Here is a 14,033-nt window from a genome sequence, read left to right as displayed (position 1 = left end):
ACCCTATTTGCAATCACCTTTGCGAACACTTTGCCAACTTGGTCGAGAAGGAAAATGCTGCGGTAATTGTTCGGTTCTGCTCTACTTCCTTTCTTGAACAGATTGAGTACTACTGCGTCCCTCCAACTTTGGGGAACTTTCCCCGGATCAAGCCAGATATCAGTGAAAATTCTTGTGAGAGGCTTGAGAATATTCTTCTCGAGCAACTTAAGAAGGTCACTGGTGATCTGACTCTCACCGGGAGCCTTGCCCGTGTTAATTTCTCTCAAGGCTTGTAGTACCTCTGCTCCTTTAGGAGGTCCACTATCCGCAACTGGAAGTGACCTTTCAACAAACTTTTTACTCGCCGGTCTGTTCGTGAACAGATTCTCATAATGCCTTTGAAACTTCACATTACTGACTTCACCTTTGCTCCTTCTCTCCAACCAACTCAAGCGAACACTCCTAAGAGTCTCTTTCAACACCTTAAACGCTTCACGCGTTTGTCCGAGGACGTGCTTGTCTTGAAATCTTTCCAGGCCACTCTCTAACATCTCATTTTGAGCAAACTTTCTCAGCTTGTTGCACTTCAAGTTTAGCCTTTTCCTTGCAGCAACCAATTCGTCAGTACTGTTGTTTAGAACTTGACTGTGTACACTTCTCCTTTCTTTAAAAACCAAACGTTGTTCGGTAGTTAAATACTCAAAGAATGTACCTTCTTTTTCCTCAGGTTCCGGAACCGATAACCTGGCATGGGCATTACACACCAACTCCCTAAGAGATCTATTGAAGCTCTCTATAGAGTCAGTGTGGGACAAGCGGTTATCTGATGTTAGGAACGAGCGAGCTTGGGCAGATTTCAGACAGGTATTGATTTTGGACCGCAGCCCAGGAGACTTCCTTTTTAAGCTTTTTCTGAGGAGGCTTTCACCTTATCCCTGTGTAACTTTTCTGACACCTCTTGCTTAAAGTCTTTAAACCGATTAATAAAAGGATCGATAGGCCATGCTTTCGCAGTCTGTAATCATACTGAAAATCTAGTTCAAGCTAACATTTGCCCTTTTGCTCTACGTGAGGTTTCTGTCCCCACTGAGTTAGCCTTAGGACACCTGCGTTATCTTTTTACAGATGTACCGCCCCAGTCAAACTCCCGACCTGACCCTGTTTCCAGGGAGGTTTGCTTTAGCTACGCAAAGTAAACTTTGTGCAACTCATTAAAGCTTACGCTTTAATTAGGCCAATCCGTAGATTGTACCTTTACTTTTTCACTGGATTAGTAAAGTGACACCGAAAGTAGTGGTATTTCACTGACGACAGCCGAAGCCATCTCCCACTTATTCTACACGTTTCGAGCCACTTCACAAAGTCAGACTAGAGTCAAGCTCAACAGGGTCTTCTTTCCCCACTGATTAGGCTTTGCCCGTTCCCAAAGCTGTGGTTTCGCTGGATGGTAGATAGGGACAGTAGGAATCTCGTTAATCCATTCATTCGCGTCACTAATTAGATGACGAGGCATTTGGCTATTTTTTTTTTCAAACTTTGAATTCAGAGAACAACAAATCATACAACAAAGAGTATAATTTACAAAAGTATTTACAAATTAAACCCAAAGTCTCTGAGTTCTTGTTCTCTTCGTCCTGGAAGTTGTTCCATTTGGTTTTGTGGTCGATCGCCTCGTTTCCCATTCGGACATACGGCGCCATTGCTGGTTTATCCTTATGTCGTCATACTGCCTCGTGTACGGTGGTGCATCTGTCGATTAGTTAAGAGAGTCATAGTTACTCCCGCCGTTTACCCGCGCTTATTTGAATTTCTTCACTTTGACATTCAGAGCACTGGGCAGAAATCACATTGCGTCAGAACCGTTTCACCAGCCATTGCAATGCTTTGTTTTAATTAAACAGTCGGATTCCCCTTGTCCAAACCAGTTCAGAGTTTGAACGTTTAATGTGCGACAGATTTGACCTAAAGCATATCCATCATCGATGCGCCAAATGCCAACAACTCCGAAGAGCCATCGTACGCTTTAGCATATCGAGACTTCAAGCTAAAGGCTTGTCACACCCATTCCTCAGAGCCAATCCTTCATCCGAAGGTACGGATCAATTTTGCCGACTTCCCTTATCTACACTGTTCCAAGACCAGAGGCTTTTCACCTTGGGGACCTGATGCGGTAATTGGTACGATTCACTCTCCTGACATTAGCTGGGCCGAATTTTTACGTGCCACCAGGAACAATTGGGATGCTTCAAATGCTGAAACACTCTTTCATGGTTCGAACCTTATCTCTGATTGATTCAATTCCAAGGTCTCTACTGCATGTTATAAAGAAAAGATAACTCTTCCCCAAGGTCCCAATGACTAAATTCGACTGAGATGACGTTGCCGTCGTAATGCCAAGAGAGTAAGTTTGGGAAATTTAACCCGAAGCTCTTTCGAGACTCAGCAGTTTTCAAAAAACCACTATTCAAGACTTTGGCCTTAGCCTGTCTTTAAGAATCGACTAACTCATGTGCAAATGCTGTTCACATGAAAACCTTTCCCGCTTCAGTCCTCAAAGTTCTCATTTGAGTACTTGCTACTTCCACCAAGATCTGCTCCATTGGCCGCTTCGAGCATATACTCACGTATACACTTTTGCGCAACCAATGCGTCCTCCTACACATGAACATACTTTAAGACCAGTTCTAAACCAGTCTTAAGCATCCAGCCGAAGCCAGAATCTGATGTTCATGGTCAGGTATAGGCCACGAGCTCTAGTGCCATCCATTTTCAGGGCTGATTGATTGGGCAGGTGAGTTGTTACACATTCCTTAGCGGTTTTCAACTTCCATGACCACCGTCCTGCTGTCAATATCAATCAACACTTTTTGTGGTGACTCATGAGCAAGTAGTTAGGCGCCTTAACCCAACTTTTGGTTCATCCCACATCGCCGGTTCTGCTTACCAAAAGCGGCCCACAAAAAGCTCGCATTCAAAGGTCAAGTGCAATTAAGTCACAAGAACATCTCACCGATTATAGTTTGAGAATGGGTGAAGGAAACGTTTTCCCCCAGTCCTCTAATCATTCGCTTTAACCGATGAAATTGCACAGCGAAGATTTTTCAATCTTGCTTAAGCTTTTGCTTTCCTGAAGGAAACTTCGGAGGAAACCAGCTACTAGATGGTTCGATTAGTCTTTCGCCCCTATGCTCAGGTCAGACGATCGATTTGCACGTCAGAACCGCTTCGGGCTTCCACCATGGTTTCCCGTGGCTTCACCCTGCCCAAGCATAGATCACCATCTTTCGGGTCGTGTGCTACTTGCTCTGGATCAGTCATGTTTTAGCAACATAACCGTCCGTGGTTGCGAGACATCGCTTTGACGCTCTCACCACAAAAGTTATTGCAACTCATAAAAATTACACCGTTCACATTCATTATGCGTGTACGCTTTCAAACAGCGACAGCACTTGCAAGCAACTCACACTCCTTGGTCCGTGTTTCAAGACGGGCTGTAGAGAGCATTGATTGGGATGTTAAGGTCAGACAGGCAAAAAAAGAGATAAAATTTTATCTCATTTAGTCAAGACACAACAAATTTGAAATCCGAAGAAAACAAATAGCTCGCATCTTTAACAATGATCACCAAAAGACTTTAACAACACTACCCGGTGGTCTAGAATCAAGTTCAAGACATTGGGCATGATAACGCTCACTCCAGTTCTCCTTCAACGGTTTCACGTACTTTTCACTCTCTCTTCAGAGTGCTTTTCAACTTTCCCTCACGGTACTTGTTTGCTATCGGTCTCGCTTTATAATTAGCTTTTGGAGAGACATATCTCCAGCTTCGAGTTGCACTTTCAAACAACTCTACTCATAGGAATGCGCCGTCGACAAATTATAACAAGACTGTTACGGGATTTTTACCCTCTTTGATGCTATTTTCCAATAGACATCCAGTCAAGTCAACAAGCCAGGCAGCAAACCATACCGGACACCGAGGAGTGTTACCACTCCTCTTCCCGATGAGCTTTTCCCTGTTCATTCGCCATTACTAAGGGATTCTCGGTTGATTTCTTTTCCTCCCCTTACTGATAGTCTTAAGTTCAGGGGGTTCTCTCGTCCAAATCAGGTTACGATTTAAAGGCACTCAAGCATCCATAAAACTACCGAAGTAGTAATGTGCAGGAATTTATCACTCTAGCTAAGGCAAACTGAAGATCGAACACTGTTTAAACGCTCTCTCAATGCAATCACATGTATCACACCGGTACTACATCTGAACAGCTCTTTGATCAACAGAATACCCACATTTAAGCGACTTGATTTAAGTGTTCTAACCCATCCCGAAGAATCTCGTAGATACACCAGCAAAAGAACGGACCAATCCGAAGACAGATCGCTCTTACCATCAGATTTCTCCAAAAGTAAGCGTTCAATCGATTTCAAATAACCCTGATTCGGACGCGATCAACAGCTGAAGCTGAGACCGCCTTTTGCGTTAGAGAGGTCAGTAAACAAATCTTGCGATTCTTACTGAATTAACACATATAGCTGTGCTCCTCCTCGTAAAGCGAGCCTAGTGATCCCCCGTTGAAAATTGTTTTTCGACAATCTAAAACTGGTTTGATTTAGATCAAAACCAACCGCAGTCGGACTTTGAGCTGTCTGGACCACCCTGTTCTTAAGCATTTGGGCCTTCGCTTTCCTCAGTCCGGCCCTGCTGCTGTATCACTCAGCTGACTGAGCTGCGTCGTCACTTCTTCCTCTGAGATAGGAAATGTCCATCCTTTTCCTCTGATGGAGTCTATGTCCACAGTGTTCCCCTCCATCTCGACAAGGGCTTGCCAGGCGTCTAGGAACCTTGTCGTGTCCTTGATTCCCGCGTCAGACCCAATTGTTTCCCAGGAGCCATCTATTGCTGCTCTAGCTGCCCGTGCTCTGTCTTTCTTGAACAGCGTCTGCATCCTGGCGTACTGATGGCGTCTGAGGGCTTTCTTCGTCTTCGGAGGGGCAGGTCTTTTCCTTGGCTTCCTGGGGGGTGGCTTGTCTTCCTTGGGCAGGGTACCAAGCCATTGCATCCCTTCTTGCTCGACAAACTGACTCTCTTGGGTCATCCTTTGGAGCTCAATGGTGGGTTCAATGGCCAGTAGTCTCAGATCAATCCCAGCCATCAGATGATCACCATCTCCCTCATCTAGAGTGATTGTCACGGTATCGTCTGATCGTTCCAACAGTTGCTTTAACTTCGGGTTCTTCCTCAGGCCCTTGAAGGATTCGACAGTCCTATGAGGGAAGAGCTTGGCTAGCTCTGCGTTCACCTCTCTCTGTGAGCCGCATTGTACTGTAGGGAGTACCTTGGCGACTAGTGCCATTTCCTCCTCGGTCCATCTTGGGTTGGTTCTTGCCACTCTGTTGGTCTGGGCTGCGTGATGTTCGTCAGGGTGTCTCAACCTCATGTGTTGTGTAAGTCCTGAAGGACCTTTGTAGGGTCCTCCCCCACAGATCTCGCAACACCAGTTCGGAGCTGTCACGTGGCAACTAACGGGCTGTGAACTGGGCACCTCCCTGCCCGTGTGTGTCCCTTCCTGTGAGGTTGATTCCTTGTGAGCCCTGCATCAGAACTTGCATCAGGTTAACTCTCTTTGAGCCATCTTTCGGGAATCTAAGGTGATCCATTAAGGACTACCTTAAGCTAATCTAACCTTAGTTAGATCAACTCTTAGATGGACCATCTTAGATGGACCATCTATCAAAGGCTAACCAAGTAGGATCACCTTGAGTCAACCGAACTTGCATCAGGTTAATTCTCTTTGAACCATCTTTCGGGAATCTAAGGTGATCCATTAAGGACTACCTTGAGCTAATCTAACCTTAGTTAGATCAACTCTTAGATGGACCATCTTAGATGGACCATCTATCAAAGGATCACCAAGTAGGATCAACTTGAGTCAACCTAACTTGCATCAGGTTAACTCTCTTTGAACCATCTTTCGGGAATCTAAGGTGATCCATTAAGGACTACCTTGAGCTAATCTAACCTTAGTTAGATCAACTCTTAGATGGACATCTTAGATGGACCATCTATCAAAGGATCACCAAGTAGGATCACCTTGAGTCAACCTAACTTGCATCAGGTTAACTCTCTTTGAACCATCTTTCGGGAATCTAAGGTGATCCATTAAGGACTACCTTGAGCTAATCTAACCTTAGTTAGATCAACTCTTAGATGGACCATCTTAGATGGACCGTCTATCAAAGGATCACCAAGTAGGATCACCTTGAGTCAACCTAACTTGCATCAGGTTAACTCTCTTTAAACCATCTTTCGGGAATCTAAGGTGATCCATTAAGGACTACCTTGAGCTAATCTAACCTTAGTTAGATCAACTCTTAGATGGACCATCTTAGATGGACCATCTATCAAAGGATCACCAAGTAGGATCACCTTGAGTCAACCTAACTTGCATCAGGTTAACTCTCTTTGAACCATCTTTCGGGAATATAAGGTGATCCATTAAGGACTACCTTGAGCTAATCTAACCTTAGTTAGATCAACTGTTAGATGGACCATCTTAGATGGACCATCTATCAAAGGATCACCAAGTAGGATCACCTTGAGTCAACCTAACTTGCATCAGGTTAACTCTCTTTGAACCATCTTTCGGGAATCTAAGGTGATCCATTAAGGACTACCTTGAGCTAATCTAACCTTAGTTAGATCAACTCTTAGATGGACCATCTTAGATGGACCATCTATCAAAGGATCACCAAGTAGGATCACCTTGAGTCAACCTAACTTGCATCAGGTTAACTCTCTTTGCACCATCTTTCGGGGGTTTTGGGATAAATACATCCCTGCCTGAAGAACATTGCCTCAGCATCTCGTAGCGCAAGCTACTTGATCGCCTACAGCAAGTCCAGGCTTTCCCACCATCAATGGGGGATAGCTTTCCTATCTGACATCGGGGTCAACAGCATCAATATACTTGATACTGCCAAATTAAACCATTAAAGGCAATTTTCATGATGCAGATAGAGCAATTTAATCTATGCTTTAGGTCTGAGTCCTGACTTAGAGGCGTTCAGTCATAATCCATCAATTGTAGCTTCGCATCCGCCTTTTCAGGCAGACGCTGAAACCAGGGAATTGAACACACGGTTCCTCTCGTACTAAGTGTGATTACCCAAGCATAGATCAAATTCAGTAGCAGCCGAAGCCACCACTGGTTAGTTTCAATTCATCAACAGGGTAAAACTAACCTGTCTCACGACGGTCTAAACCCAGCTCACGTTCCCTGTTAATGGGTGAACAATCCAACACTTTGCGAATTCTGCTTCGCAATGATAGGAAGAGCCGACATCGAAGGATCAAAAAGCGACGTCGCTATGAACGCTTGGCCGCCACAAGCCAGTTATCCCTGTGGTAAAATAAGTTCCTCCCATCTGCACCCCAGCTGGTCAAGGCCAGGGGCAATGGTTCTGACTTTATCAAATCATTAGAACTGATTCAAACGAAATGAAAGTCACCAACGGGAACCCGTTCTACCTTTCCGAGGTAGCAGTGGTGGTCATGACGCTACAATCTGCACAATTTTGCCTCTTGATTGTACGCACCGGGGCAACGCCAACATGACTTGGCGGCTCGGGCATTGGCCTTGCTTTCACCCAGGAGTATCGGTGCTTCACATAACAGTGATTGATCATTGACTTTCTAACAGAGCACCGGTAGGAGCAGAGCGGACACTTTAGCACCTCATCACCTGTGCTAGTGTCTTGGTTTGATGCGAAGGATTGCCGACTCAGTTGCGGTGCTGAGACGGTCGATTCTGATGCGCTGATCAGTTTCACATGCGGGTGACAGTTTTGCATGTGCTTTGTCCAACCGCTGACATAGACATAAGTCTTGTTACAGTCGGACAGAGGGCAGTCAAATTTACCCTTTTTGGACCCCCCGTCGCTGGGCTGCTGGGGGATCTCGCAGTTCTTTCAATTCCTTTAATAGTTTCAGATCTTTCAGTTCCTTTAGTTACAGTTCTTTCATTTCCTTTAGTTACAGTTCTTTCATTTCCTTTAGTTTCATTGTCACTACTAGCGGAGGTCTGGACCGAGGGTGAATGATTGTCTCTGAGATGCCTATACATCTCTTTTTTGCTATGAAACATTCTACCACAGTTTTCATTAGTACATTGAACTGTTTGCGTCCTCTTGCCGATAGCATTTGCTTTAAAATCCCCGCCGTCTGTGAACTTAAGTTTGGTAATCGGATTATGCAACCAGTTATCCTGGTCGCACTTGGTCTTGAGCCCATGGTTGTCAAGGTCAACCCTGAGCTGCCTGACCCAATCCTTTTGCCAAACTTTAGCACCTTCAAGCAGTTCATTCAAGCTATCGACCCCGATATTTTTAAAGGAAGCATACAGTTGTACCCTTCTCCTGCATAGTTGGTGAGCGACTGGCGTTGTTTTTACTTTTTCATTCAATTCCTTTAGTTTCATTTCATTTCTGGTTTCTAGCCTGAGACACATTCTTTTAGCGCGGTGTATAACCGCTTCTAATCTACCAAGACCTACGCATCTGATGACAAGGGTCTCTAAGCCGTATAGAAGGACAGGCTTTAGGAATGTCTCAATGAGGAGACCCTTGTTCCTTAGTGTCAGCCTTTTAGACACCAAGGCCGGTCTAAGACGTAACATTGCTATTCTTGTCTTAGAGATGCGAGCGCTTATAGCCTTTTCAGCGCTCCCACCAGATGCTATGATGCTGCCGAGGTACTCAAAGTGATTCACCTGTTCAACCTGTTCACTGATAGGGACATTAGTATTGTTTTTGGTGTTGATTACAATACTTTTAGTTTTCTCGACAGAGATTTCTAATTGAGCCAATCCAAAAGTTTTTGCCATCTCATTCAGCGACTTGGTAGCATTTGCCTGATTGTCAGAGATCAAAGCCAGATCATCAGCGTATGCGAAGTTTCTTTTCTCCCCACTGCTCTTACTTAGGAGGAAGTCAAAAAGGATGATAAACAACAGTGGGCCTAAAACGCACCCTTGCCTCACCCCTCGGTTAACTACAAAGGTGTTATCCTTATCAAGCTTGCCGATGGGTTTGGTGTGGAGCGCTTCAATCAAACTGATGATATCTCCTGGGATTCCAAAATCCCTTAGGGCAATAAACAGCACTTCCCTATCAATTGAATCAAAAGCCTTCTTCAGGTCGATGAAAGTCATACAAAGAGGTTGCTGGTTCTCAATCCTTCTTTGCAGCAAACATCTAATTGCCAAGATAGCTTGGCCCGTTGACCTGTGACTTCGGAACCCAAATTGATAAGGAGAGATCTTGGGCAGCTGTTTATTCACCCTATTTGCAATCACCTTTGCGAACACTTTGCCAACTTGGTCGAGAAGGAAAATGCTGCGGTAATTGTTCGGTTCTGCTCTACTTCCTTTCTTGAACAGATTGAGTACTACTGCGTCCCTCCAACTTTGGGGAACTTTCCCCGGATCAAGCCAGATATCAGTGAAAATTCTTGTGAGAGGCTTGAGAATATTCTTCTCGAGCAACTTAAGAAGGTCACTGGTGATCTGACTCTCACCGGGAGCCTTGCCCGTGTTAATTTCTCTCAAGGCTTGTAGTACCTCTGCTCCTTTAGGAGGTCCACTATCCGCAACTGGAAGTGACCTTTCAACAAACTTTTTACTCGCCGGTCTGTTCGTGAACAGATTCTCATAATGCCTTTGAAACTTCACATTACTGACTTCACCTTTGCTCCTTCTCTCCAACCAACTCAAGCGAACACTCCTAAGAGTCTCTTTCAACACCTTAAACGCTTCACGCGTTTGTCCGAGGACGTGCTTGTCTTGAAATCTTTCCAGGCCACTCTCTAACATCTCATTTTGAGCAAACTTTCTCAGCTTGTTGCACTTCAAGTTTAGCCTTTTCCTTGCAGCAACCAATTCGTCAGTACTGTTGTTTAGAACTTGACTGTGTACACTTCTCCTTTCTTTAAAAACCAAACGTTGTTCGGTAGTTAAATACTCAAAGAATGTACCTTCTTTTTCCTCAGGTTCCGGAACCGGTAACCTGGCATGGGCATTACACACCAACTCCCTAAGAGATCTATTGAAGCTCTCTATAGAGTCAGTGTGGGACAAGCGGTTATCTGATGTTAGGAACGAGCGAGCTTGGGCAGATTTCAGACAGGTATTGATTTTGGACCGCAGCCCAGGAGACTTCCTTTTTAAGCTTTTTCTGAGGAGGCTTTCACCTTATCCCTGTGTAACTTTTCTGACACCTCTTGCTTAAAGTCTTTAAACCGATTAATAAAAGGATCGATAGGCCATGCTTTCGCAGTCTGTAATCATACTGAAAATCTAGTTCAAGCTAACATTTGCCCTTTTGCTCTACGTGAGGTTTCTGTCCCCACTGAGTTAGCCTTAGGACACCTGCGTTATCTTTTTACAGATGTACCGCCCCAGTCAAACTCCCGACATGACCCTGTCTCCAGGGAGGTTTGCTTTAGCTACGCAAAGTAAACTTTGTGCAACTCATTAAAGCTTACGCTTTAATTAGGCCAATCCGTAGATTGTACCTTTACTTTTTCACTGGATTAGTAAAGTGACACCGAAAGTAGTGGTATTTCACTGACGACAGCCGAAGCCATCTCCCACTTATTCTACACGTTTCGAGCCACTTCACAAAGTCAGACTAGAGTCAAGCTCAACAGGGTCTTCTTTCCCCACTGATTAGGCTTTGCCCGTTCCCAAAGCTGTGGTTTCGCTGGATGGTAGATAGGGACAGTAGGAATCTCGTTAATCCATTCATTCGCGTCACTAATTAGATGACGAGGCATTTGGCTATTTTTTTTTTTCAAACTTTGAATTCAGAGAACAACAAATCATACAACAAAGAGTATAATTTACAAAAGTATTTACAAATTAAACCCAAAGTCTCTGAGTTCTTGTTCTCTTCGTCCTGGAAGTTGTTCCATTTGGTTTTGTGGTCGATCGCCTCGTTTCCCATTCGGACATACGGCGCCATTGCTGGTTTATCCTTATGTCGTCATACTGCCTCGTGTACGGTGGTGCATCTGTCGATTAGTTAAGAGAGTCATAGTTACTCCCGCCGTTTACCCGCGCTTATTTGAATTTCTTCACTTTGACATTCAGAGCACTGGGCAGAAATCACATTGCGTCAGAACCGTTTCACCAGCCATTGCAATGCTTTGTTTTAATTAAACAGTCGGATTCCCCTTGTCCAAACCAGTTCAGAGTTTGAACGTTTAATGTGCGACAGATTTGACCTAAAGCATATCCATCATCGATGCGCCAAATGCCAACAACTCCGAAGAGCCATCGTACGCTTTAGCATATCGAGACTTCAAGCTAAAGGCTTGTCACACCCATTCCTCAGAGCCAATCCTTCATCCGAAGGTACGGATCAATTTTGCCGACTTCCCTTATCTACACTGTTCCAAGACCAGAGGCTTTTCACCTTGGGGACCTGATGCGGTAATTGGTACGATTCACTCTCCTGACATTAGCTGGGCCGAATTTTTACGTGCCACCAGGAACAATTGGGATGCTTCAAATGCTGAAACACTCTTTCATGGTTCGAACCTTATCTCTGATTGATTCAATTCCAAGGTCTCTACTGCATGTTATAAAGAAAAGATAACTCTTCCCCAAGGTCCCAATGACTAAATTCGACTGAGATGACGTTGCCGTCGTAATGCCAAGAGAGTAAGTTTGGGAAATTTAACCCGAAGCTCTTTCGAGACTCAGCAGTTTTCAAAAAACCACTATTCAAGACTTTGGCCTTAGCCTGTCTTTAAGAATCGACTAACTCATGTGCAAATGCTGTTCACATGAAAACCTTTCCCGCTTCAGTCCTCAAAGTTCTCATTTGAGTACTTGCTACTTCCACCAAGATCTGCTCCATTGGCCGCTTCGAGCATATACTCACGTATACACTTTTGCGCAACCAATGCGTCCTCCTACACATGAACATACTTTAAGACCAGTTCTAAACCAGTCTTAAGCATCCAGCCGAAGCCAGAATCTGATGTTCATGGTCAGGTATAGGCCACGAGCTCTAGTGCCATCCATTTTCAGGGCTGATTGATTGGGCAGGTGAGTTGTTACACATTCCTTAGCGGTTTTCAACTTCCATGACCACCGTCCTGCTGTCAATATCAATCAACACCTTTTGTGGTGACTCATGAGCAAGTAGTTAGGCGCCTTAACCCAACTTTTGGTTCATCCCACATCGCCGGTTCTGCTTACCAAAAGCGGCCCACAAAAAGCTCGCATTCAAAGGTCAAGTGCAATTAAGTCACAAGAACATCTCACCGATTATAGTTTGAGAATGGGTGAAGGAAACGTTTTCCCCCAGTCCTCTAATCATTCGCTTTAACCGATGAAATTGCACAGCGAAGATTTTTCAATCTTGCTTAAGCTTTTGCTATCCTGAAGGAAACTTCGGAGGAAACCAGCTACTAGATGGTTCGATTAGTCTTTCGCCCCTATGCTCAGGTCAGACGATCGATTTGCACGTCAGAACCGCTTCGGGCTTCCACCATGGTTTCCCGTGGCTTCACCCTGCCCAAGCATAGATCACCATCTTTCGGGTCGTGTGCTACTTGCTCTGGATCAGTCATGTTTTAGCAACATAACCGTCCGTGGTTGCGAGACATCGCTTTGACGCTCTCACCACAAAAGTTATTGCAACTCATAAAAATTACACCGTTCACATTCATTATGCGTGTACGCTTTCAAACAGCGACAGCACTTGCAAGCAACTCACACTCCTTGGTCCGTGTTTCAAGACGGGCTGTAGAGAGCATTGATTGGGATGTTAAGGTCAGACAGGCAAAAAAAGAGATAAAATTTTATCTCATTTAGTCAAGACACAACAAATTTGAAATCCGAAGAAAACAAATAGCTCGCATCTTTAACAATGATCACCAAAAGACTTTAACAACACTACCCGGTGGTCTAGAATCAAGTTCAAGACATTGGGCATGATAACGCTCACTCCAGTTCTCCTTCAACGGTTTCACGTACTTTTCACTCTCTCTTCAGAGTGCTTTTCAACTTTCCCTCACGGTACTTGTTTGCTATCGGTCTCGCTTTATAATTAGCTTTTGGAGAGACATATCTCCAGCTTCGAGTTGCACTTTCAAACAACTCTACTCATAGGAATGCGCCGTCGACAAGTTATAACAAGACTGTTACGGGATTTTTACCCTCTTTGATGCTATTTTCCAATAGACATCCAGTCAAGTCAACAAGCCAGGCAGCAAACCATACCGGACACCGAGGAGTGTTACCACTCCTCTTCCCGATGAGCTTTTCCCTGTTCATTCGCCATTACTAAGGGATTCTCGGTTGATTTCTTTTCCTCCCCTTACTGATAGTCTTAAGTTCAGGGGGTTCTCTCGTCCAAATCAGGTTACGATTTAAAGGCACTCAAGCATCCATAAAACTACCGAAGTAGTAATGTGCAGGAATTTATCACTCTAGCTAAGGCAAACTGAAGATCGAACACTGTTTAAACGCTCTCTCAATGCAATCACATGTATCACACCGGTACTACATCTGAACAGCTCTTTGATCAACAGAATACCCAAGTTTAAGCGACTTGATTTAAGTGTTCTAACCCATCCCGAAGAATCTCGTAGATACACCAGCAAAAGAACGGACCAATCCGAAGACAGATCGCTCTTACCATCAGATTTCTCCAAAAGTAAGCGTTCAATCGATTTCAAATAACCCTGATTCGGACGCGATCAACAGCTGAAGCTGAGACCGCCTTTTGCGTTAGAGAGGTCAGTAAACAAATCTTGCGATTCTTACTGAATTAACACATATAGCTGTGCTCCTCCTCGTAAAGCGAGCCTAGTGATCCCCCGTTGAAAATTGTTTTTCGACAATCTAAAACTGGTTTGATTTAGATCAAAACCAACCGCAGTCGGACTTTGAGCTGTCTGGACCACCCTGTTCTTAAGCATTTGGGCCTTCGCTTTCCTCAGTCCGGCCCTGCTGCTGTATCACTCAGCTGACTGAGCTGCG

General features: G+C 44.5%; 4 pseudogenes; all 4 read right to left on the bottom strand.

Annotated features, from left to right (window-relative positions):
• LOC134855875 (large subunit ribosomal RNA) overlaps positions 1-4,098 on the bottom strand; it is a 6,605-nt pseudogene extending 2,507 nt beyond the window's left edge.
• A 313-nt stretch (positions 4,099-4,411) lies between these two features.
• On the bottom strand, positions 4,412-4,563 carry LOC134855878 (5.8S ribosomal RNA; annotated as a pseudogene).
• A 2,248-nt stretch (positions 4,564-6,811) lies between these two features.
• On the bottom strand, positions 6,812-13,417 carry LOC134855874 (large subunit ribosomal RNA; annotated as a pseudogene).
• A 313-nt stretch (positions 13,418-13,730) lies between these two features.
• On the bottom strand, positions 13,731-13,882 carry LOC134855873 (5.8S ribosomal RNA; annotated as a pseudogene).
• Positions 13,883-14,033: the final 151 nt, after the last annotated feature.

This window comes from Symsagittifera roscoffensis, unplaced genomic scaffold, assembly GCF_963678635.1.
Source record: "Symsagittifera roscoffensis unplaced genomic scaffold, txSymRosc1.1 SCAFFOLD_118, whole genome shotgun sequence".
Classification (NCBI taxonomy): domain Eukaryota; kingdom Metazoa; phylum Xenacoelomorpha; order Acoela; family Convolutidae; genus Symsagittifera; species Symsagittifera roscoffensis.
Note: the sequence above shows the minus strand (reverse complement) of the source record. Positions and strands in the feature narration are given on the sequence as shown.